Source organism: Carcharhinus amblyrhynchos, chromosome 2 (assembly GCF_965287045.1).
Source record: "Carcharhinus amblyrhynchos chromosome 2, sCarAmb.v2.hapA, whole genome shotgun sequence".
In the NCBI taxonomy this organism is placed as follows: domain Eukaryota; kingdom Metazoa; phylum Chordata; class Chondrichthyes; order Carcharhiniformes; family Carcharhinidae; genus Carcharhinus; species Carcharhinus amblyrhynchos.
The window spans coordinates 148,501,433-148,528,246 of NC_137325.1; the positions used below are offsets into that span (position 1 = coordinate 148,501,433).

A 26,814-nucleotide genomic window follows, 5' to 3' on the forward strand; every position below is an offset into this window, starting at 1 on the left:
ATTTATTTCCCTAAGTTCCCTAACATCCATGCTTTTCTCAACAGTAAATACAGATGAGGAATATTCATTTAGGATCTCACCCATCTCTTGTGAACCCGCACATAGATGGTCTTGTTGATTCTTTACAGGCCCTACTCTCTCCCTTGTTACCCTTTTGCCCTTTATGTATTTGGAGAAGCTCTTCAGATTCTCCTTTGCCTTATCTGCCAAAATAATTCTGTGTCCCCTTTGTGTCCTCCTGATTTCTCTCTTAACTCTGCTCCTACACCCCCTATACTCTTCAAGAGATTCACTTGATCTGAGCTACGCATGTCATGTGTCTCTTTCTTCTTCTTGACCAGGGCCTCAATATCATGAGTCATCCAGGATTCCCTACCTCTACCAGCCTTGTCCTTCACTCTAAGAGGAAGGTGTCAACAGGTCAACGGGTGCTATTCGGATTGGCGGATGATGACTAGTGGAGTGCCCCAGGGGTCGGTGCTGGGGCCTCAGCTTTTTACCATTTATATAGATGATCTGGAGGAGGGAACCGAGTGTAGGGTGTCGAAATTTGCTGATGACACCAAGATTGGGGGAACGGCAAATTGTGCAGAGGGTGTGGAGAGTCTGCAGAAGGATCTAGATAGGCTGGGCGAATGGGCCAGGAACTGGCAAATGGAATTTAATGTTGGCAAGTGTGAGGTGGTCCACTTTGGTAGGAATAATGGTAGGAAGGACTATTACTTACGGGGCGAAAAACTGCAGCAGGCGACGGTGCAGAGGGACCTCGGGGTCCTTGTGCATGAGTCGCAAAAACCCAGCTTGCAGGTGCAGCAGGTGGTCAGGAAGGCGAATGGGATGCTGGCCTTCATAGCGAGGGGGATTGAATATAAAAGTAGGGAGGTCTTGCTGCAGCTGTATAGGGCATTGGTGAGGCCGCAGCTGGAGTACTGTGTGCAGTTTTGGGCGCCGCACCTGCGCAAAGATATTTTGGCCTTGGAGGGAGTGCAGAGGAGGTTTACTAGGCTGATACTGGAGTTGAGGGGGTTGAGCTATGAGGAGAGGCTGAATAAACTAGGCTTGTACTCGTTGGAGTTTAGAAGAATGAGGGGAGATCTCATTGAGACGTATAAGATGATGAATGGGATGGATAGGATAGAGGTGGAGAGACTCTTCCCGCTCAAAAAAGACAGTAGGACTAGGGGGCACAGCCTCAAGATAAAACGGGGGCGGTTTAGAACGGAGTTGAGGAGGAACTTCTTCACTCAAAGGGTGGTGAATCTCTGGAATTCTCTGCCCGTTGAAGTGGTGGAGGCTGCCTCGCTAAATATTTTTAAGACGTGGGTTGATGGGTTTTTGATAAGAGAGGGGATTAAGGGTTATGGGGAGAGGGCGGGAAAGTGGAACTGAGCCACGACAGATCAGCCATGATCTTATTGAATGGCGGAGCAGGCTCGAGGGGCTAGATGGCCTACTCCTGCTCCTATTTCTTATGTTCTTATGTGTTTATCCTGAACCCTGGTTAACACACTTTTGAAAGCCTCCCACTTACCAGACGTCCCTTTGCCTTCCCACAGACTCCCCCAATTAACTTTTGAAAGTTCCTGCTGCTACCATCAAAGTTAGCCTTATCCCAGTTTAGAATTTTAACTTTTGGGACAGACCTATCATTTTCCATAGCAATCTTAAACCTAATAGAATTATGGTCACTGGTCCCAAAGTGATCCCTCACTAACACTTCTGTCACCTGCCCTTTCCTTATTTCCCAAGAGGAGGTCAAGTTTTACCCTCTCTCGAGTCGGGCCATCCACATACTGAATGAGAAATTCCTCCTGAATACACTCAACAAATTTCTCTCTATCCAACCCTCTAATCCAGTGGCTGTCCCAGTCAATGTTGAGAAAATTAAAATCTCCGACTATTTTTCTTGGAACGATCTGTAATTTCCTTATATGTTTGCACCTCTCTAAACGTGTTGAAACCTGACTAGAGCTTCAATCGGTGTGAATACTTGGCAATTTTAATTGGTGTATGAGTCATCGTAGCTCACCTCAGCTGTATTTAAGGCAGGGGTTTTTGCAAGCAGACAACCAGTGGGAGAGACAGCTCCTGGAGGAAGACCACATCCTGAGCGAGGGGTAAGCAATGGGGAATTCGATGCTGAGGGGAAAGAGGTATTTTCTGCTTGTTTTCCCTTGCTTTCTACTTTTTAAATCCTAGGTATGGTCTTGTCCTGCTGCAGTAGTAGAGGACACGAAGGAGAGAACTTATTGGTAAGTAGTAAGGTTGGGTAGGTATGGAACTGTTTTATCACTTGTAGTCCAAGAGTTCATTTCTATGGTTTATAGTTTGTAATTATATTCAGTAGTAATGAAAAGCAGGAAAGAACGGCTCCAGAGAATGGGATATAATCTGACATCAAACATCTTTCAAAAGTTTAATTTAAAGGGTAAGAAATGATGGGAGAGCTCCAAGCTGTTGTCTGCTCTTCATGCTCCATGTGGGAGGTTGGGAATATTTCTAGTGCCCGGGGACCAGAATGTGTGCATGAAGTATCTCCAGCTGCAGCTCCTAGAAGTCTGGATTTTGGAAGTGGAGCGGTGGCTGGGGACACTGTGCAGCATCCACGAGGTGGACAGTATCGTGGATAGCATGTGTAGAGAGGTGCTCACACCGCAAGTTCAAACTCCACAGGCAGAGCAAGAGAGCTACGCAGGCGAACCACTAATGGATCTACTATTTCTAGGGCCACTTCCTTAAGTACTCTGGGATGAAGATTATCAAGATCTGGAGATTTATCCACCTTCAATCCCATCGATTTCCCTAAAACCATTTCTCTATTAATGTTGATTTCCTTAGCTCCTCACTAAAACGTGTTTCTCTCAGCACTTCTGGCACATTATTCATGCCTTCCTTTGTGAAGACTGAAACAAAATACAAATTTAATTCCTCAGCTATTTCTTTATTCCTCTTTATAAATTCTCCCGTTTCTGACTGTAAGCATTTTAGTTTTTGTCAATCTTTTTCTTTTTACATAGCTACAGAAAGTTTTATAGTCAGTATAAGGGGTCCTTGTGCATGAGTTGCAAAAACCCAGCCTGCAGGTGCAGCAGGTGATCAAGAAGGCGAATGGGATGCTGGCCTTTATAGCGAGGGGGATCGAATATAAAAGTAGGGAGGTCTTGCTGCAACTGTACAGGGTACTGGTGAGGCCGCAGCTGGAGTACTGTGTGCAGTTTTGGTCGCCGCACTTGCGCAAGGATATTTTGGCCTTGGAGGGAGTGCAGAGGAGGTTTACTAGGCTGACACCGGAGATGAGGGGGTCGGACTATGAAGAGAGACTAAATAGACTGGGTCTGTACTCGTTGGAGTTGAGAAGGATGAGGGGGGATCTTATAGAGACGTATAAGATAATGAAGGGGATGGATAGGGTAGAGGTAGAGAGATTCTTCCCGCTTAGAAAGGACAGCAGGACTAGAGGGCACAGCCTCAAGATAAGAGGGGGGCAGTTTAGATCAGAATTGAGGAGGAACTTCTTCACTCAAAGGGTGGTGATTCTCTGGAATTCTCTGCCCGTTGAAGTGGTGGAGGCTACCTCGCTAAATATATTTAAGTCACGGGTAGATAGGTTTTTGATAGACAAGGGGAATTAAGGGTTCTGGGGAGAAAGCGGGAAAGTGGAACTGATCCACTTCAGATCAACCATGATCTTATTGAATGGCGGGGCAGGCTCGAAGGGCTAGATGGCCTACTCCTGCTCCTATTTCCTATGTTCCTATCTTGTTATGTTCCCTGCTAGCTTACTTTCATACTCCATCTTTGTCTTCTTAATCAATCCCTTGCTCCTCCTTTGTTGAATTTTAAACTGCTCCCAATCCTCAGACCTATTGATTTTTCAAGTACGTTGATCTTCATAGCGAGAGGATTTGAGTACAGGGATAGGGATGTTTTGCTACAATTGTACAGGGTGTTGGTGAGGCCACACCTGGAGTATTGTTTGCAGTTTTAGGAGTCGCAGCGTCATGTTGCAACTGTACACAACTCTGGTGCGGCCGCACTTGGAGTACTGTGTGCAGTTCTGGTCCCCACATTACAGGAAGGATGTGGAGGCTTTGGAGAGGGTGCAGAGGAGGTTTACCAGGATGTTGCCTGGTATGCAGGGGAGGTCCTATGAGGAGAGACTGAGGGATTTGGGGTTGTTTTCACTGGAAAGAAGGCGGCTAAGAGGGGATCTTATAGAAACATATAAGATGATTAGAGGTTTAGATAGGGTGGATGGTGATAGCCTGTTTCCTCGGATGGAGAAAGCTAGCACGAGGGGACATGGCTTTAAATTAAGGGGGGGTAGTTATAGGACGAATGTCAGGGGCAGGTTCTTTACCCAGAGGGTGGTGAGGGATTGGAATGCCCTGCCTGCTGCAGTTGTAAATGTGCCTAGTTTGGGGGCGTTTAAGAGATTGGTGGATAGGTTTATGGACGAAAAGGGATTGGTTTAGATTAGTGGGTCAATGTTTTTTTTTAAAAAATAAGACTGGTCGGCGCAACATTGTGGGCCGAAGGGCCTGTTCCGCGCTGTAATGTTCTATGTTCTATGTTTGGTCTCCTTATCTGAGGAAGGATGTCCTTGCTATAGAGGAAATACAGCGAAGGTTTACCACGCTGATTCCTGGGATGGCAGGTCTGTCATATGAGGTGAGATATGTCAGTTAGGATTATATTCACTGGAGTTTAGAAGAGTGAGAGGGAATCTCATAGAAACTTATAAAATTCTAACAGGATTAGACAGGGTAGATTCAGAAAGAATATTCCCAATGGTGGGGGAGTGCAGAACGTGGGGTCAGATATGAGAATAAGGGGCAAGCCGTTCAGAACTAAGTTCAGAAATTTCTTCACCCAGAGGGTGGTGAATGTGTGGAGTTCACTCCACAGAACTAGAGGGCACAGCCTCAAGATAAAGGGGGGGCGGTTTAGAACGGAGCTGAGGAGGAACTTCTTCACTCAAAGGGTGGTGAATCTCTGGAATTCTCTGCCCGTTGAAGTGGTGGAGGCTGCCTCGTTAAATATTTTTAAGACGCGGGTTGATAGGTTTTTGATAGGCAAGGGGATTAAGGGTTATGGAGAGAGGGCGGGAATGTGGAACTGAGCCACGACAGATCAGCCATGATCTTATTGAATGGCGGGGCAGGTTCGAGGCGCTAGATGGCCTACTCCTGCTCCTATTTCTTATGTTCAGAAGGTAGTTGAGGCCAAAAATTGTCCAATTTCAAGAAGAAATTAGATGTAGCTCTTGGAACTAAACGGATCAAGGGACATGGGGGAATGGAACGGAGGTCAGAATAGTGAATTTGATGATCAGACAAGATCAAAATGAATGGCAGAGCAGGCTCATAAGGACAAAGAAATAGGAGCAGGAGTAGGCCGTCTAGCCCCTCGAGCCAGCCCCGCCATTCAATAAGAGCATGGGTGATCTGAAGTGGATCAGTTCCACTTACCTGCCTGCTCCTCTTAACCCTTAACTCCCTTATCGATCAGAAATCTATCTACCCGTAACTTAAACATATTCAACGAGGTAGCCTCCATCACTTCAATGGGCAGAGAATTCCAGAGATTCACCACCCTCGGAGAGAAGAAGTTCCTCCTGAATTCTGTTCTAAAATGCACCCCCCCCGCCTTATTTTGAGGCTGTGCTCAATCTCTCTCCTCATAAGCTAAGCCCCTCATCTCCGGTATCAACCTGATGAACCTTCTCTGCACTCCCTCCAAGGCCAATATATCGTTATGCAAATAAGGGGACCAAAACTGCACACAGTACTCCAGCTGCAGCCTCACCAGTGCCCTGTACAGTTGCAGCAAGACCTCCCTACTTTTATATTCTATCCCCCTCACTATAAAGGCCAGCATCCCATTCACCTTCTTGATCACCTGCTGCACCTGCAGACTGGGTTTTTGCGATTCGTGCACAAGGACCCCCAGGTTCCTCTGCACCGTAGCATGCTACAACTTTTCACCATTTAAATAATATTCCAACCTACTATTATTTCTTCCAAAGTAGATAACCTAACATTTGTCCCTGTTATTCTCCATCTGCCCAGTCCTCGCCCACTCACTCAGTCTGTCCAAATCTCTCTGCAGACTTTCCGCATCCTCCACGCAATTCACTTTCCCAATCATCTTCGTGACATCAGCAAACTTTGTTACTCTACACTCAGCCCCTTCCTCCAGATTGTCTATGTAAGTGGTAAACAGTTGAGGCCCTAGCACCAGTCTCTGGCCTGCTCTGGTAGCCACTGGTGGCTGGTACAGTGCAGTTTCTGGTCAGCGGTAACCCCCATGTTGTTAGTAAGGCATTTATAGAAACATAGAAAATGAAAGCAAGAGGAGGCCATTCAGCCCTTCGAGCCTGCTCTGCTATTCATTTTAATCATGGCTAATCATCAAATTCAATTTCCTGAGCCCACCTTCCTCCCATATCCAGTAAAGGTAATGTCATTAAATATCTCCTGTTGGAAATGGCCATTGGCTGGTTTTTGTGTGACGTGAATGCTAATTCTTTATAAAGGACATTAGTGAATCAGATGTGTTCTTACAACAATTGATGACAGTTTCATGATTCTAAATGTTTGAAATGAATCAAATTTAAATTCCACCAGCTGCCATGATGGGATTTGAACCCATGGATCCAGAGCATTAGCCTGGGACTCTAGATTACTAAACCACTGACATTACCAGTGCACCACCCCTTATATGTACCCAATCTACCTCGAAGGTGTCATAGAGTCATACAGCATAGAAACAGGCCCTTTGGCCCAACTTGTCCATGCTGCCTTTTTTAAAATCCCCTCAGCTAGTCCCAGTTGCCCACATGTGGCCCATATCCCTCTATACCCATCATACCCATGTACCCAAACTATCTCTTTTGACGACAGCCCATTGTTCAGCTCCCGTTTGTCCTGCCAACTTTATTGGGCCCAGATCCATTCTTACTCATCGAAGTTGGCTTTCCCTCAGTTAATTATTCTTACTCTGGATTGTTCAATTACCCTTTTCTACCATTATCCAAAACTTTATGATACAATGATCACAGTTCCTAAATGTTCTCTCACTGACACTTGATCCACTTGGCTCACCTCATTCCCAAGAACCAGGTCTAGGAGTGCCTTTTGTCTCATTGGACTGGAGCCACACTGCGGCAGAATATTCTTCTGAACACATTCTAACATTTGCCTCTCTGTCTTTTACACTACCATTAGCTCAGTCTATGTTCGAGCAATTATATTATAGCTACCCTATAATTGTTGCACCTTTCTGGAATTTCCTTGAAGATTTGTTCCACTAAATCTTTCCCACTATGTGTAACCTCTGGATCACACCGAACAAACCACTTTTTGCTCCTGAGCTCTAGTCAAATGAATTCTGTCCTTGACTCCTCTGGGACAAATCCCTTCTCTCCAGGACAGCAATACTTTCTTGATTCAATCCCCAACACCCATTTAATGTGAGAAGATGCAAACTTGTCCATTTTGGCAGGAAGAATAGAAACGCAGTATATAATTTCAATGGAGACAGATTGCAGAACTCTGGTGTGCAGAGGGATCTGGGTGTCCAGGTACTCAAATCACGTAAAGTTGGTCTGCAGATACAGCAAATGATTAAGAAGGCAAATGGAATGTCGGTGTTTATTACAAAGGGAATGGAATATTCGAGTAGGAAGTTTTACTGCAGCTGTACAGGGCCTTGGTGAGATTACTTTATTTAAAAAAGGATATCATTGCAGCAGAAGCAGCTCAGAAAAGGTTCACTTGCTTGATTCCTGGGATCAGGTGGTTGTCTAATGAGGAAAGAAGTTAAACCTGTATCCACTGGAGTTCAGAGGAACTGACGTAAAGGAGCCATGACATGCTGGATACTGAGAGCATGTTTTCCCCTATGGAAGACATTGGACTCAGAAAACACAGTTTAAAAATAAGGTGTTTTCCAATTAAGACAGAGATGAAAACTAATTTTCTCTGAGGGTCATTATGCTGCAGAACTCTCTTCCATAAACGCAGTGGAGGCTGGGCCATTGGATAATTTTAAGGCAAAGTTAAATAGACTCTTGATTGACAAAGGGACTGAAAGGTAGATTGGAAAGTAGAACTGAGAACGTAATCATGTCAATTTTGATCTGATCAAGTGGCAGAGCAGGCTGACAGGCCGAATGGTTTACTCTTACTCATAGCTTATAAACTGGCATGTTCATACGGTTAGATTCAAACCAGTAACTCACTCCCAGAATAACATGTTGACAGAGTGGAATCGCAGAGAGACAACAAGGACTGAGTGTGAAGAGGAACTGAAGAGTTGCCAAGGCGAAAATTTGCTGCAGGTGAGAATCTCTCTGGTAAGTTTTCTCAAATTTTAGATTAACAATCAGACACTGACTTAGATATTTAAAACTGTAAGCTAGTTATGGAGGTTAGTTAACAGAAACTGCCTGGCAGTGACAGTTATCTCTCAATAACCCGGAAGTGTTTGCCTGAATAGCTGTCAGTGACTGAAGCAGGCGCTCAGTTAGCAGTTGGAACTTGGGTGTGGTCTCTAGAGTATAGATAGGTTTTGTTTTCACAGAATGGGAGCACCGAGCCACACAATGAGGATCGTGTGAAATGAGGACTCAGTGCTAAGTTAAGAACTTGGTGCAGGTGGAAATGTACTGCGGATTGGAATTTGGTGCAGAGGGGAAATCATAGAAACCCTACAGTACAGGAGGCCATTCTGCCCATCAGATCTGCACCAACCACAATCTTATTCAGGCCCTACTCCTGTGACCCTACATATTTACACTGCTATTCCCATTGACTGAGATGGGGAAAGCTAACCTGGCTGAAGAAAGAGCTGTTTCTTTTTATATCCTTTTTTTAGACTCCAGTAGCAGTTAGATATTCTTTTTGATTTATACTAGGACTCTGTAACTTTCATTAATTTAGTTGTGTAAATTCATAATTAATTGATTTATTAATTAATTAGATCTGATCTATTGGTTGTGTGATCTCTTAGCTCTAACTATCACTTGCTATTCACGCTGTTTGGTATGCAAGTAGCCCTGTGGCTTCACCAGGTTGACACCTCATTTGCCTGGTGCTGCTCCTGACATGCCCTCCTGCACTCTCCATTGAACCAGGAGTGATCCCCTGGCTTGATGGCAATGGCTGAGTGGGGGATATACCGAGGCATGAGGTTGCAGATTGTGCTGGAGTACAATTCCGTTGCACCTGATGACATAAGAACATAAGAAATAGGAGCAGGAGTGGGCCATCTGGCACCTTAAGCCTTCTCCGCCATTCAAAAAGATCATGAATGATCTGATAGTGGGTTCAGTTCCACTTACCCCAGAACCCTTAATTCCCTTATTGGTTAAAAATCGATCTATCTGTGACTAAAACACATTTAACAAGGTAGCCTCTACTGCTTCATTGGGCAGAGAATTCCAAAGATTCACTACTTTCTGGGAAAAGAAGTTCCTCCTCAACTCTGTTCTAAATTGACTCCCCCATATTTTGAGGCTCTGCCCCCTAGTTCTTGTTTCCATTCTAAGTGGAAATAACCTCTCTGCTTCTACCCTGTCTAGACCCTTCATTATCTTATAGATTTCTATAAGATCCCCCCTCAGCCTTCTAAACTCGAATGAGTACAGGTCCAGTCTACTCAATCTCTCCCCATAAGCTAGCCCCCTCATCTCTGGAAGCAATCTGGAAAACCTTCTTTGTACCCCCTCCAAAGCTAATATAGCCTTTCTTAAATAAGGGGACCAAAATTGTACACAGTACTCTAGGTGCGGCCTCACCAGTGCCCTGTACAGGTGCAGCAAGACCTCCCTGCTTTTATATTCTATCCCCCTCGCGATAAAGACCAACATCCCATTCGCCTTCTTGATCACCTGCTGCACCTGCAGACTGGGTTTTTGTGATTCATGCACAAGGACCCCCAGGTCCCTCTACACAGTAGCACGTCGTAATGACCCACAGCACCTTATGGATGCCCAGTCTGGAGTTGCTCGATCGGTTCGAAGTCTGTCCCATTTAGCAGTGATAGTGTCACACAACACGACGGAGGTTATTCTCAATGTGAAGGCAGGACTTCATCTCCCCATGGCCTGTGCAGTGGTAACTCTAACTGATACTGTCATGGACAGATGCATCTGCAGCCTGCAGATTGCTAAGGATGAAGTGAGGATGTTATTCCCTCTTGTTGGTTCCTTCACCAGCTGCTGTAGACCCAGTCTGGCAGTTATATCATTTAGGACCCAGCCAGCTCCATCAGTACTGCTGCTGCTGAGCCACTCTTGGTGATGGACATTGAAATCCCCCACCCAGAGTACATTCTGCATCCTTGCCACCCTCAGTGCTTCCTCTAAGTGGTGTTCAACATGGAGGAGGACTGATTTATCAGCCAAAGGAGGGCGGTCCATGGTAACCTGTAAGAGGTTTCCTTGCCCATGTTTAACATGAAGCCACGGGACTTCATGGGGTCTGGAGTCAATGTTAGGGACTCTCAGGGTAACTCCCTCCCGACTGTATACCATTGTACTGCCACCTTTGCTGGGTCTGTCCTGCCAGTGGGACAAGACATATCCAGGGATGGTAATGGTGGTGACTGGGGTGTTATCTGTAAGCTGTGTCAGGCTGTTGTTTGACTAGTCTGTGAGACAGCTCTCCTAATTTTGGCACGAGCCCCCAGGTGTTAGTAAGGAGGACTTTGCAGGGTTGACAGGCCTGTTTGTTTTGCCGTTGTCTTTTCCGGTGCCTCGGTCGGTGCCATGGTCTGTCCGGTTTCATTTCTTTGCTGAGACTTTGTAGCGATAATTACAACTGAGTGTCTCGCTAGACCATTTCAGAGGGTGGTTGAGAGTCGCCCACATTGCTGTGGCTCTGGAGTCACATGTAGGGCAGACCAGGTAAGGATGGCAGATTTATTTCTCAAAGATATGAGTGAATCATATAGGTTTTTCTGACAATTGACAATGGTTTTGTGGTCATCACAAGATTCTTAATTCCAGATACTTCAATTGAATTCAAATTCCACCAACTGCTGTGGCAGGATTCAAACCCGAGTCCCCAGAACATTAGCTATACAAGTCTCCCATGTGGGAAAAGGCTTTGCTGAAATCCATATCAACTCCATCAACTGCACTACCTTCGTCTACACACCTGGTCACCTCCTAAAAAGTTCAATCAAATTTAGGCATGACCTCTCTCTGAAGCCATGCTGACTATCCCTGAACAAGTGGAGATAGATGCCTTCCTTCAGAAGCTTTGCTAATAATTTCCCTCCGACTGACGTGAGACTCACTGGTCTATAATTCCCTGATTTATCTCTACAATTCTTCTTAAATAGAGCAGCCACATTAGCCGGGGGGGGGGGCACGGTGGCACAGTGGTTAGCGCGACTGCCTCACAGCACCGGGGACGTGGATTCAATTCCTGGCTTGGGTCACTGTCTGTGTGGAGTTTGCACATACTCTCCATGTCTGTGTGGGTTTCCTCCAGGTGCTCCAGTTTCCTCCCATAGTCTGAAAGACATACTGGTTAGATGGATTGGCCAAACAGGTTCTGGAGTGTGGCAACTCGCGGAATTTCACAGTAATTCTGTGTAACACAGTGACTCTGTCTATACTTCCCGCTGCCTTAGCAAAGCAGCCAGAATAATTAAGGATCCCACACATCCCAGACATTCTCTCTTCCACCTTCTTCCTTCAGGAAAAAGATACAAAAGTCTGAAATCACGTACCGACTGACTCAAGAACAGCTTTTTTCCCTGCTGCTATCAGACTTTTGAATGGTCTTACCTTAAGTTGATCTTTCTCTGCACCCTATCTATGACTGTAACACTACATTCTGCACTCTCTCGTATCCTTCTCTACGAACGGTATGTTTTGTCTATATCGCATGCAAGAAACAATACATTTCACTGTATGTTAATACATGTGACAATAATAAATCAAATCAAATGCAGAACTTCATTGCAGTGTTAATGTAAGCCTTACTTGTGACTAATAAATAAACTTTAATTATAGCTGTTCTCCAGTCTTCTGGCATCTCCAGGGTGGCCAGAGAGGATTTGAAAATTTGGGTCAGAGTCCCTGCTATCTCCTCCCATGCCTCACATATCAGCTGAAGGCGCAATTCATCTGGGCCTGGAGAATTACTCACTTTTAAGGCTGCCACACCTTCAATACCAGATCCTTCCTTATGTCATAGAGTCATAGAGGTTTACAGCATGGAAACAGGCCCTTCGGCCCAACTTGACCGTGCTGCTCTTTTTTTTTAAACCCCTAAGCTAATCCCAACTGCCCGCATTTGGCCCATATCCCTCTATCCCTATCGTACCCATGTCACTGTCTAAACGCTTTTTAAAAGACAAAACTGTACCTGCCTCTTCCCCTACCTTTGGCAGCTTGTTCCAGACACTCACCACCCTCAATGTTAATTTGCTGAAGAACCTCACAGTCTGTCTCCCTGAATTCCAGACCATCATCCTCATTCTCTTGGTGGATGTGTACTGATCTCCACTGCCTCCATCCACAGGCTGCCCCTTTGGTCCCAAATGGGCCCCACTCTTTCCCTGGTTATCCTCTTCCCATTGATAGAATTACAGAATAGCTTGGGATTTCCCCTACTTTTACCAGCCAGAGCATCCTCAAATCCCCTCTTTGCTTTCCTAACTACTTTTTTAATCTCCACCCTGCACTTTCTATACCTCACCAACACCTCCACTGATTTGCTCCCCTTGTACTTTTGAAAAGTCTTTCTCTTCCTCCTCATTGGATCCTGAATCTCTCTGGTCATCCATGTTTTCTGGCTTGTTACTCCTACCTATCATCCTGCAGAGAAAATGCTGGGCTGCATCTTCCCCATTTCCTTTTCGGATGCCCCCCCCCCCCGCCAGCTCTTCTGTAAATTTTCCCATTAGTGGCTGTTCCCAGTCCAGCTGGGCCAGATCCTGTCTTGTTTTACTAAAATCCACTCCCCCAATCCAAAACATTTTTCTTGCAACTTCTCTATTTCCTTGTTCGTAAGAAGCTTAAACTGTACCATGTCAATGTAAGAAAATAAGGCCTTTGAACATTTTGTGGCACTGATGCCACGTGCAGCATACCCACTGACCTGGGCAGCAACCTCCGCTCAGGCATTCTTGGTTAAATGCAGCAGCCTTTTTCTGCCATCCCTGTGTGTGGCACTGCCCACTTCCACCAGAAAAACTAGGGGGCAGGGAGCTTACTGGACTTGCCCTCCCATCTCCTGTGTACGCCATGTACTCAGCCATTATCACAAATGATTCTTCCATTTTATGTTGGAGAAAGCTCCCTCTGCCGCCCATCCAATCTCTTGTAGTCCCCAGGGTGATGCTTAGAGACCTTTAAAACTAACCACCAGGTCCCCATTAGGCCCAGTGGCCAACTCGTTCCCAACCCCACCAGTACGGTCAGGCCCACTGGAAGACATGTTTCATGCTGGGCTGGCCTTAGTTGGTCACCAGAAGTAAATTCACTTTGAGAACATGATTTGTCAGGGAATGGATTCTACATTCACTTCTGGCCTCACCTGAATTTGTGTGCACAGCAAGCCTGACATTTAGGCCAATGTCTCAGTAGATTTTCTTCTCTGGGTAAGCCTGTTGTAGATTTATTGCAGAATTGCGATCCTGTCTGAGAGAGGTGTGGTCCATGAGCAGAGAACACCTTTCCTTATACCAAAAAATACGGGTGCATGGGATTGAGGGTGATTTAGCAGTTTGGATCAGGAATTGGCTAGCTGGTAGAAGGTAGGGGGTGGTGACTGAAGAGAAATATTCAACCTGGAGTTCAGTTACAAGTGGTGTACCTCAGGGATCTGTTTTGGGGCCACTGCTGTTAGTCATTTTTATAAATGACCTAGATGAGGGTGTAGAAGGTTGGGTCAGTAAATTTGCGGATGACACTAAAGTTGGAGGAGTTGTAGACAGTGAGGATGGATGTTACAGTTTGCAGAGGGACATAGATAAGCCGCAGAGCTGGGCCGAGAGGTGGCAAATGGAGTTTAATGCGGACAAATGTGAGGTGATTCACTTTGGAAGGAGTAACAGGAGTACAGAATATAGGGCTAATGGAAGGACTCTTGGTAGTGTGGATGAGCAGAGAGATCTCAGTGTACATGTGCATCAATCCCTGAAAGTTGGCACCCAGGTTGATAGGGTTGTTAAGAAGGCGTATGGTGTGTTAGCTTTTATTGGTAGAGGGATTGAGTTTCGGAGACATGAGATCATGTTCCAGCTGTACAATACTCCGGTGCGGCCGCACTTGGAGTATTGCGTACAGTTCTGGTCGCCGCATTATAAGAAAGATGTGGAAGCATTGGAAAGGGTGCAGAGGAGGTTTACCAGGGTGTTGCCTGGTATGGTGGGAAGGTCTTATGAGGAAAGGCTGAGGGACTTGAGGTTGTTTTCTTTCAAGAGAAGAAGGTTAAGAGATGACTTAATTGAGGCATATAAGATGTTCAGAGGATTAGAATAGGGTGGACAGTGAGAGCCTTTTTCCTCGGATGGTGATGGCTAACACGAGGGGACATAGCTTTAAACTGAGGGGTGATAAAATATAGGATGGATGTCAGAGGTAGGTTCTTTACTCAGAGGGTAGTAAGGGTGTGGAATGCCCAGCCTGCAGTAGTACTGGACTCGCCAACTTTAAGGGCGTTCAAATGGTCATTGGATAGGCATATGGATAATATTGGAATAGTTTAGGTTCCACTGGTCGGCGCAACATCGAGGGCCGAAGGGCCTGTACTGTGCTGTAATGTTCTATGTTCTAATAAATTACAGAATCATGTATAAATTGTTATAACTTTCTTTTCAGGGGTGAGTGAAGGAAGCGACAATCCAAACACAGAGATCTAATCACCAGAATGGCTGACCTTGCAGTAGGAACACTGGGAGTGGCACAAGCTGCCACCGACGTTGCGTCTGCAATGGCTGATGTGGCAGATGCTATGGCATCAGTTGCGGCTATCGGAAAAATGGCCTCTGTAGCTGGACCAGTGGGTGCTATTTTTGGGATAGCAGCAGCAGTTATTGAACTTGCTTTAGGTGGTGGTGACAGTGAGGAGTTGAAATACATGAAGGAGCAGTTCCAGATAGTCAGGAACAAGCTAGATGTTATCTCAGATCAGGTGAAAGAAGTGCTCCGTACAGTTGAGAAATCTACAATCAATAATCAATATTTCCCCATTGAAGAGAATCTGAAAAACCAGTTCAGGAAGTACATGGACATCCTGAACGCCAAAGCAGAGTACCAGCAAAACGAGAAACGAGAGTTTCTCTCACACTTTGAAGCAACAAAGGCTGACCAGAACCTTCACACTCTCTTTGATGGTGTGATGGGACATTCTATCATCTTTGGCAAACCCATTCTGGAGACTGCCATGGAATATGATCAGAGAAACCGACGCCTCATGGAAGAGATGTGCTCCCGACTGAAGGAGCTTTTCTGTATTGGCCTGATTGCCGCGTTGGGTCACGCTACCCTCACTGGCAATGATGTAGAGGCACTAAAGAAAGAATGGAATGGAAAATTGGCTAAAGTTGAGGAAAAAATGAAATCAATGGTAGATAAATGCATAAATGAATTTGCAGATCAGGCAAAAATAGATGTTGGAAGATGGCTCAAGGATAGAGGTAACAAATATCAAAAGGAGCTTTCAGAGGATTTAAGAAACAAGTTGAGGAAGAAATTTGACTGGGTTTACTGGGCAGTGCTGGTCTATGACCCTATCGGTGGGCGTGAAAATCATTCCTCCCTTGGTGGGAATCTGTTTTACTTTTACAGAACGAGTAATGTCAATGTTGTTGTCTCCTACTGTACATCTCTGTATGATGTTAATACATCATATATAGAATGGATAATGGAGAATTACACAGACTGTCAGAATGCAAACAAGGTTGCTGAACATGTCGCACATAATTGTCGTGGGCATGTTGTACACGCAGTAGTACGTTACAAGGGGCTGTGGGGTTGCTCAAGCTTTCCCGACAAATCTTATTTTTGGAAACCTTACTCTGGGGTCACTCTGTGTGTCCATGCCGGGAAACCCACCCCATGAACTTCTCAGTTATTCTTCCCCTGAGTCGATGCTGCTGTTCCCAGGGGATGTGTGTCTTTGATATTTGTACACAATCTGCTATCTATCCTTCATCACTTTCTATTCTATTTGGAACAGATTAATCCTGAAAACTGTTGTGATTCTGAAAATGATCCTACCTTTACTGAAAGCTGAGTAACTAATTACATCCAATCGGAAATCCAGTCAGTCTTCCCCACTCAAAGCCACTGTGAGGGGCAGGCACCAGGGGGTCTACAGTGATCAGCTGTCTGATCATCTCCAGCTGAGGAGACAAAGGAGGTTACGTTTGTGAGGACCTGTCTGGGATCACATGGAATGAATGGACAGGCAGAAGCCATTACTCAAAGCCCACATGAACCAGTTCAACACGAACCAAGCGTACAGACTGATCAATTATTTGCAGTGACATGTACTGTTTCTAGCTGTAGTTACTGTGTCTGAGTGGGTCTGTTCAGTTCACCATTAACTACATCCAGCTTTCATTTAATCAAGCCATCAGACAGTGAAGAGAATATAGACGACCGAGCTGATAAAGCCCATTCTCCTGTCATTACTAAATGATAAAGTTTCATTGAGAATCTCCACTCTATTACAGGACACTGTCAATATACAGTCTGGACACAGTATATCCTATCTAAGACAGTCTTACATTTGTGTAAGCAATGAACATGCATTTCAATAACTTCCTAATAAATGATGGGCTTTATGTATTCCATTCATAAACTTGTAACTATCTGATTTCTGTTACTCAGTTTGTAACACTGAGAGTCCCTCTGTAACTTGGATATTCATTATGTACACTCTGATATCTCTATTATTTCTGAGCTTTGTTTAAAATGCTTGAAACTGCTGAATTACAATTGGTTCACACTGTTTAGTACAATGTGCTGAATAAACTAAGTGAGGTGACAGGCTGAGTGTCTCTGTGAAATTATTATCAAACTCCATCATACAGATTGACTTAGTCATCACTTCAGTTACACACTGCGAGGGGCTTTTTCTGGAGCCCACAACACAGGAAAACATGAAATGGCACTTAATTCAGGAATGTGCAATGTTTATCTCCTGATGGCTTGTTAAGATTCAGAGATAAATTACAGGTGTCATTTTAGAACATAGAACACAGATTTATTTCTTTATTCTTTCACGAGATGTGGACATTTTTGGCTAGGCCAACATTTGTTGCCTTTTAGAACATAGAACAGTACAGCACAGTACTCTTTGGCCCTCGATGTTGTGCCGAGCTATGTCCAAACCCAAGATCAAGCTATCCCACTCCCTATCATTCTGGTGTGCTCCATGTGCCTATCCAATAACCGCTTGAAAGTTCCTAAAGTGTCCGAGTCCGCTATCACAGCAGGCAGTGTATTCCACACCCCAACCACTCTCTGAGTAAAGAACCTACCCTCAGGCATCTCTCCTATATCTCCTACCATGAACCTTATAGTTATGTCCCCGAGTAACAGCTACATCCACCCGAGGAAATAGTCTCGCAACTATCCCCTTCATCATCTCTATTAAGTCGACTCTCATCCTCCTCCACTCTAAAGAGAAAAGCGTCAGCTCCCTCAACCTTTCCTCATATGACCTACCCTCCAAACCAGGCAGCATCCTGGTAAATCTCATCTGCACTCTCTCCAATGTTTCCACATCTTTCTTATAGTGAGGTGACCAGAACTTCACACAATATTTCAAATGTGGTCTCACCAAGGTCCGGTATAGTTGCAGTATAACCCCACGGCTCTTAAACTCAAACCCCCTGTTAATAAACGCTAACACACTATAAGCCTTCTTCACGGCTCTATGATGGACAAGTTGGGCCGAAGGGCCTGTTTCCATGCTGTAAACCTCTATGACTCTATCCACTTGAGTGGCAACCTTCAGAGATCGGTGGATATGAACCCCAAGATCTCTCTGTTCCTTCACATTCCTCAGAACCCTGCCGTTGACCCTGTAATCTGCGTTCAAGTTTGTCCTACTAAAATGAATCACCTCACACTTATCAGGGTTAAACTCCATCTGCCACTTTTCGGCCCAGCTCTGCATCCTATCAATGTCTCTTTGCAGCCCACAAGAGCCCTCCACCTCATCCACTACTCCACCAATCTTGGTGTCATCAGCAAATTTACTAACCCACCCTTCAGCCCCCTCTTCCAAGTCATTGATAAAAATCACAAATAGCAGACGACCCAGCACTGATCCTTGTGGTACACCGCTGGTAACTGGCCTCCAGTCTGAAAATTTTCCATCCACCACCACCCTCTGTCTTCTATGAGACATAAGAACATAAGAAATAGGAGCAGGAGTAGGCCATCTAGCCCTTCGAGCCTGCCCCGCCATTCAATAAGATCATGGCTGATCTGTCGTGGCTCAGTTCCACATTCCCGCCCTCTCCCCATAACCCTTAATCCCCTCTCTTATCAAAAATCCATCAACCCGCGTCTTAAAAATATTTAGCGAGGTAGCCTCCACCACTTCAAGACAGCCAGTTACTTATCCAATCGGCCAAATTTCCCTCTATCCCACACCTCCTTACTTTCTTCATGAGTCTATCATGGGGAACTTTATCAAACGCATTACTAAAATCCATGTATACGACAACAACTGCTCTACCTTCATCCACACACTTAGTTACCTCCTCAAAGAATTCAATCAAATTTGTGAGGCAGGACTTACCCCTCACAAAACCGTGCTGACTATCCCAGATTAAGCTACATCTTTCCAAATGGTCATAATTCTTTCTCAGGACCTTTTCCACTAACTTACCGACCACCTGAAGACTAACTGGTCTATAATTACCAGGGTCATTCCTTTTTCCTTTCTTGAAGACAGGAACAAAATTTGCCACTCTCCAGTCATCTGGCACAATCCCCGTGGTCAGTGAGGACCCAAAGATCAAAGCTAAAGGCTCCGCAATCTCATCCCTTGCCTCCCAAATTATCCTAGGATGTATCCCATCTGGCCCAGGGGACTTATCGACCCTAATACATCATAGAATCATAGAACGCGACAGTGCAGAAAGAGGCCCTTCAGCCCATTGAGTCTGCACTGAACACAATCCCACCCAGGCCCTACCCCCATTTCCCTACATATTATACCCACTAATCCCTCGAACCTACGCACCCCTGACACTAAGTGGCAATTTCTTAGCATGGCCAATCAACCTAACCTGCACATCTTTGGACTGTGGGAGGAAACCGGAGTACCCAGAGGAAACCCACGCAGACACGAGGAGAATGTGCAAACTCCACATAGACAGTGACCCAAGCCAGGAATTGAACCCAGGACCCTGGAGCTGTGAAGCAGCAGTGCTAACCCCACTGTGCTACCGTGCCGCCCCACATCTTCCCTCAGAACATCTACCTCCTCCATTATTAGCTATTGTTAATAAAGAAGAAAGAAAATTACAGCACAGGAACAGGTCCTTTGGCCCTCCAAGCCTGCACCGACCATGCTGCCAAACTTAACTAAAACCTCCTACGCTTCCGGGGACCATATCCCTCTATTCCCATCTCATTATTGTACTTGTCAAGACGTCACTTAAAAGTCACTACCGTATCCGCTTCCACTACCTCTCCGGCAACGAGTTCCAGGCATCCACCATTCTCTGTGTAAAAAATCTGCTTCGTACATCTCTTTTAAAACTTGCCCCTTGCACTTAAACCCATGCCACCTAGTAATTGACTCTTCCACCCTAGTTAAAAGCTTTGACTATCCACTCTGTCCATGCCTCTCATAATGTTGTAGATTTCTATCAGGTCTCCCCTCAACCCCCATTGTTCCAGTGAGAACAAACCAAGTTTCTCCAATCTTTCATACGAACATAAGAAATAGGAGCAGGAGTAGGCCATCTAGCCCTTCGAGCCTGTCCCGTCATTCAATAAGATCATGGCTGATCTGAAGTGGATCAGTTCCACATTCCCGCCTTCTCCCCATAACCCTTAATTCCCCTGTCTATCAGAAACCTATCTACCCGTGACTTAAATACATCTAGCGAGGTAGCTTCCACCACTTCAACGGGCAGAGAATTCCAGAGATTCACCACCTTTTGAGTGAAGAAGTTCCTCCTCAACTCTGATCGAAACTGCCCTCCCCTTATCTTGAGGCTGTGCCCTCTAGTCCTGCTATCATTTCTAAGCGGGAAGAATCTCTCTATCTCTAACCTATCCATCCCCTTCATTATCTTATACGTCTCTATAAGATCCCCCCTCATCCTTCTAAACTCCAATGAGTCTTTCAAGGGAAAACTGCAATGTGTGCAGGAAAGGCATGTGCCGGTTAGGAGGAAGGATGGGAAAGGTAGGATTAGAGAGCCGTGGATTACTAGGGATATAGAAGACCTGGTCAGGAAGAAACGAGAGGCATATGTCAGGTCCAAGCAGCTGGGAACGGAGAGAGCGCTGAAGGAGTACAGAGAGAGTAGGAGAGATCTCAAAAGGGGAATTAGGAGGGCAAAAAGGGGGCATGAGATGGCTTTGGCAGGTAGGATTAAGGAAAATCCAAAGGCGTTTTACTCCTATGTTAGGAGCAAAAGGGTGGCTAGGGGTAAAATCGGTCCCCTCAGGGACAGACGAGGGGAATTGTGCTTGGAGTCTGAGGGAATGGGGGAGATCCTGAATGAATACTTTGCTACGGTATTCACGAAGGAGAGGGGCTTGATGTCTGGTACGGTCATCGAGGGAGTGGTAGACCAATTGAAGGATCTATCGATTATGAGGGAAGAAGTGTTAGGGCTTTTAGGTAGCATTAAAACCGATAAATCTCCGGGGCCCGATGGCATTTACCCTTGGCTGCTTAGGGAGGCGAGGGATGAGATTGCTGGGCCTCTAACACAAATTTTTGTCTCTTCTTTGGACACAGGTGAGGTCCCAGAGGACTAGAGGATAGCGAATGTGGTACCGTTGTTTAAAAAGGGTAGGAGGGATAACCCGGGTAACTATAGGCCGGAGAGTTTAACGTCAGTGGTAGGCAAGTTGATGGAAAAGATTCTTAGGGATAGGAAGTATGAGCACTTAGAGCGTTGCGATCTGATTAAGGATGCGCAGCATGGCTTTATAAAGGGGAAGTCTTGCCTTACGAATCTGGTAGAATTTTTTGAGGAGGTGACAAAAACGGTCGATGAAGGACGAGCCGTTGATGTTGTCTATATGGATTTCAGTAAGGTGTTTGACAAAGTCCCTCATGGTAAGTTGGTAGAAAAGATTAAGGCTCATGGGATATGTGGCCAGGTATCTAGATGGGTTGAGAACTGGCTTGTAAAGAGAAGTAGTAGTGGAGAGGTCCTTTTCTAGCTGGAGGTCTGTCACTAGTGGTGTGCCGCAGGGCTCAGTACTGGGACCTCCTCTTTGTAGTGTATATAAATGATTTGGAAGAGGGAGTAGGTGGTGTGATCAGCATATTTGCTGATGACACCAAGATGGCTGGATTGGCAGGCAGTGAGGACCAGTGTCTGGCAATACAACGGGATATTGATAGGCTGGTTGATTGGGCAGATACGTGGCAAATGGAGTTTAATGTGGATAAATGTGAGGTGATGCATTTTGGCCGGAATAATGTAGGGGGGAGTTATATGGTAAAGGGGAAGCCCGTAAGGAGTATAGAATCGCAGCGAGACCTGGGGGTGCAAATGCACAAGTCTTTGAAGGTGGCAGTACAAGTGGAAAGTGTGGTGAAGAAAGCCTATGGTATGTTAGCCTTTATAGGAAGGGGTATAGAGTATAAGAGCTGGAGTCTAATGTTGCAGTTGTATAGAACGTTGGTTAGGCCGCATTTGGAGTACTGCGTCCAGTTCTGGTCGCCTTACCAGCGGAAGGACGTGGAGACTCTGGAGAGAGTGCAGAGGAGGTTTACCAGGACGCTGCCTGGTATGGAAGGACTGGGGTATGAGGAAAGATTGAAGAAATTGGGGCTCTTTTCCCTTGAATGACGGCGACTGAGGGGAATCTAATAGAGGTATATAAGATTATGAAGGGTATAGATAGAGTAAACAGAGGTAAGCTGTTTCCTATGATAGAGACACGTAGTACGAGGGGTCATGGGCTTAAGGTGAGGGGCGAGAGGTAAAACACAGATATTAGAGGGAGGTTTTTCACACAGAGGGTAGTGGGGGTATGGAATGCTCTGCCAAGTAAGGTGGTGGAGGCAAGCACGCTGGAGTTGTTTAAGAGTAACTTAGACAGGCACATGACTGAGTTGGAGATGGGTGGATATAGGAGATTGTTTTAAATAAGGTTCATTAGCATTGGGGTGTCCCTGGTAAGGTAAATGGATATGGTACAATACTAATGTTTTTTCTCTTTTTCATTCACAGGTTTTAAGTCAGTCCGCCTTGTTGCCCAACGACGGGCATACACGTGATGGGTCGTACTGGGGCTGCTCTTGGTTGTTCGAGATTGGCCTAGTGCTTCATGTCGTTAGTGTGTGCCTAAACTGGACAAGATGCTGGGCAAGACGACAGCTCAGTGACTATCGCTGATTGCTGTGCAGACACATGGATTTGGGCCGGTGTCTGTGGGAGTTTGTGCATTCTCCCTGTGCTTGCGTGGGTTTTCTCCGGGTGCTCCGGTTTCCTCCCACACCCCAAAGATGTGCTATTAGGTTGAATGGCAGTAATAAATTGTCCCTAAATTAGTTTCCCTCAATGTGGATGGCCATAAAACATTAGACAGGGGTCATGGGTGGAGGGGGGGACTGGCGGCGCGGGCTCGTTGGGCCGAAGGGCCTGTTTCCTGGGCTGTTTTGTTCTTTGAGTACAGACCCAGTCTATTTAGTCTCTCTTCATAGTCCAACCCCCTCATCTCCTCTGCACTCCCTCCAAGGCCAATATATCATTCCACAAGTGCGGCAACCAAAACTGCACACAGTACTCCAGCTGCGGCCTCACCAGTATTCTGTGCAGTTGCAGCAAAACCTCCCTACTTTTATATTCTATCCCCCTCGCTATAAAGGCCAGCATCCCATTCACCTTCTTGAACGGGAGGGGAACTAGTGTCTTAGCGGGGAGGTTAGCTGGGGTGTTCAGGAATGGTTTAAACTAATAAGGAGGGGGGGTGGGGAGGTGGCTGGGAGAGAGTCGGGTGAAAGGAAAATTATCAGGGAAAAGGAGGTTCCGAGGGACACTCGTGGGTTGAACTGTGTCTGTTTCAATGCTAGGAGTGTGGCAGGGAAAACGGATGAGCTTAGGGCCTTGATGTTTGTGAGGCAGTTAGATGTGGTGGCTGTAACGGAGACGTGGTTACAGGAAGGGCAGGACTGGCAGCTGAATGTTCCTGGGTACAAGTGTTTTAGGTGTGACAGAGGAGGGTTGAAGAGAGGTGGAGGGGTGGCACTGTTAGTAAAGGAGAACATCACAGTCGTGCAGAGGGAGGACGATATGGAAGAGACAGGGATTGAGTCGCTGTGGGTGGAGTTGAGGAATACAAAGGGAGAGATTACGTTGCTAGGGGTGTACTATATGCCACCCAACAGCTCGAGGTCGGTGGAGGAAGGCATTTGCAGGGGCATTTTGGATAGGTGCAGGAAGAATAGGGTGGTTGTAGTGGGTGACTTTAATCTTCCTGGAGTGAATTGGAGGGGGCCTAGAGCTGGGGGTACGGAGGGAGAGGAGTTTGTGAAATGTGTTTTGGAAGGGTCTCTAGAGCAGTACGTAACTAGCCCGACTAGGGGAGGGGCTATACTGGATTTAGTGTTGGGTAATGAGCCGGGGCAGGTGGGTGAGGTAGAGGTAGGCGAACATGTGGCTAACAGTGACCACAAGTCCGTCTACTTTAGGATAAAAATGGAAAGAGACGAGTGCCGGCCGAACGGGAGTGTGCTGAACAGGGGAAAGGCGAGCTATAGCAGGATTAGGAGGGAGCTGCAGGACACTGATTGGGAGGGACTGTTAGCTGGCAAGTCCACGGTTGGCAAGTGGGAGGCTTTTAAGGGCAAAATGAAATGGTTGCAGGGGAGGTATGTTCCGGTTAAGCGGAAGGATGGGAAAGGTAGGATTAGAGAGCCGTGGATTACAGGGGGTATTGAAGACTTGGTCAGGAAGAAGAGGGAGGCGTATGTTAGGTCGAAATGACTGGGTATGGAGAGTGCGCTGGAGGAATATAGAGACAGTAGGAGGGAGCTAAAAAGGGGAATTAGAAGGGCGAAGAGAGGGCATGAAATGGTTTTGGCTGGTAGGATTAAGGAAAATCCAAAGGCATTTTATTCCTATATTAGGAGAAAGAGAGTAGTTAGAGGGAAAATTGGTCCTCTTAGGGACAAAAGTGGGGAGTTATGTATTGAGTCGGAGGGAACGGGGGAGCTCCTGAATGAATACTTTGCGTCGGTATTCACGAAGGAGAGGGGTTCGGAATCGTGCGGTCTCTTGGAGGAAGCTGAGGATCAGTTGCAGGAAATATCTATTACGAGGGAGGAAGTGCTAGGGCTTTTAGGTAGCGTAAGGACGGATAAAGCTCCGGGGCCTGATGGTATTTATCCCAGGCTGCTTAGGGAGGTGAAAGATGAAATTGCTGGGCCTCTGGCGCAAATCTTTGTCTCTTCTTTGGACACAGGTGAGGTCCCAGAGGACTGGAGGGTGGCAAATGTGGTACCGCTGTTCAAAAAAGGTAGGAGGGATAACCCTGGAAATTATAGACCGGTGAGTTTGACATCGGTGGTAGGGAAATTAATGGAAAAAATACTTAGGGGTAGGATGTATGAGCATTTGGAGCGTTGCGATCTGATTAGGGATACGCAACATGGCTTTGTTAGAGGGAGGTCATGCCTTACGAATCTGGTGGAATTCTTTGAGGAGGTGACAAAAACGGTTGACGATGGGAGAGCCGTTGATGTCATCTATATGGATTTCAGTAAGGTGTTTGACAAAGTCCCTCATGGTAGGCTGGTAGAAAAGGTTAAGGCGCATGGGATACGAGGTCAGGTAGCTAGGTGGATTGAGAACTGGCTGGGCAATAGGAGACAGAAGGTAGTTGTGGAGGGGACCTTTTCGGGCTGGAGGCCAGTGACCAGTGGTGTGCCGCAGGGCTCAGTACTGGGACCTCCCCTCTTTGTAGTATACATAAATGACTTGGAAGAGAGCGTAAGTGGTGTGATCAGCAAGTTTGCTGATGACACCAAGATGGCAGGGTTGGCGGGTACTGAACTGGATTGTCAGGTGATACAACAGGATCTAGATAGGTTGGTGCAGTGGGCAGATAGGTGGCAGATGGAATTTAATCCTGACAAATGCGAGGTGATGCATTTTGGACGGAATAATGCAGAGAGGAGCTATGTGATAAAAGGTAGGCCGATTAGGAGTATAGACATACAGAGGGACCTGGGAGTGCAGGTTCACAAATCCATGAAGGTTGCGTCACAAGTGGAGAAGGTTGTTAGGAAGGCTTATGGAATGTTAGCCTTTATAGGGAGGGGTATAGAGTATAAAAGCTGCCGTCTAATGCTTCAGTTGTATAGAACGTTGGTTAGACCGCATTTGGAGTACTGCGTCCAGTTCTGGTCACCTTACTACCGGAAGGACGTGGAGTCTCTGGAAAGGGTGCAGAGGAGGTTTACCAGGATGTTGCCTGGCATGGAGGGGCTGGGTTACGAGGAAAGGTTGGAGAAACTGGGACTATTCTCCTTGGAAAGACGGAGATTGAGGGGGGACATGATAGAGGTATATAAGATACTGAAGGGAATAGATAGAGTTAATAGTGAGAGACTGCTCCCTAGACTGGGTACAAATACGAGGTCATGATTTAAGGGTGAGGGGGGAGAGGTATAATTTGGAAGTGAGAGGAAGGTTCTTTACGCAGAGAGTTGTGGGGGTATGGAACGCGCTACCGAGTAGGGTGGCGGAGGCAGGAACGTTTGACTCGTTTAAGGTTCAGTTAGATAGACACATGAGTGAAACAAGGATGGAGGGTTATGGTAGGGGCTATTAAATAAGGTTAGAACCTCGGGAGACACCGGAAAAGCAGGCTTGTAAGATTAACGTTTTTGTCTTTTTATCCCGCAGGTGGAGGTCCACCTCGTGTCAAACGAGGGGCATGCACACGGTGGGTCGTGCGTGGGCTGCTCTTGGAAGTTCCGGGAGTGGCCTAGTACTTCGTGTCGGTGTGTGTGCTTGATCCTGGACCGGTAGATGGGCGCCGCAACAGCTCGGTGACTATCACTGCTAGCTGTGCAGATACATGGATTTGGGCCTGTGTCTGTGGGAGTTTGTGCATTCTCCCTGTGGTTGCGTGGGTTTCCTCCGGGCGCTCCGGTTTCCTCCCACACCCCAAAGATGTGCTCTTAGGCTGATTGGTTTTACCAAATTGACACTATTCTCCCCTGAATCTGGCTAAGTTAGGGGTTCCATTCGTAGACACGCAGGGTAGAATAGGTGTAGGGTGATGCGGCGGCGCGGGCTCGTTGGGCCGAAGGGCCTGTTTCCTGTGCTGGGTTGTTCTTTGTTCTTATCACCTCCTGCACCTGCAGACTGGGTTTTTGCGACTCGTGCACAAGGACCCCCAGGTCCCTCTGCACTGCAGCATGCTGCAGCTTTTCGCCTTTTAAATAACAGTCCCTCCTACTGTTATTTCTGCCAAAGAGAATTCCAGAGATAACCCCACACTTGCTAACATTATACTCCATCTGCCAGGTCCTTGCCCAGTTGCTCAGCTTATCCAGATCTCTCTGCAGACTTTCCACACCATTTGCTTTTCCACTCATCTTCGTGTCATCAGCAAAT

At 46.3% G+C, this 26,814-nt stretch overlaps 1 pseudogene across 1 annotated transcript in view; it reads left to right on the top strand.

The window, feature by feature from the left end:
• The first annotated feature begins 1,973 nt into the window (after window positions 1–1,973).
• LOC145360024 (protein rapunzel pseudogene) overlaps window positions 1,974–26,814 on the top strand; it is a 30,636-nt pseudogene continuing 5,795 nt past the window's right edge. The window contains exons 1-4 of the transcript XR_013889664.1: window positions 1,974–2,117; window positions 8,268–8,359; window positions 14,846–15,762; window positions 16,372–16,487. The product of XR_013889664.1 is annotated as a protein rapunzel pseudogene (transcript). The remainder of the gene's footprint in view (window positions 2,118–8,267; window positions 8,360–14,845; window positions 15,763–16,371; window positions 16,488–26,814) is intronic.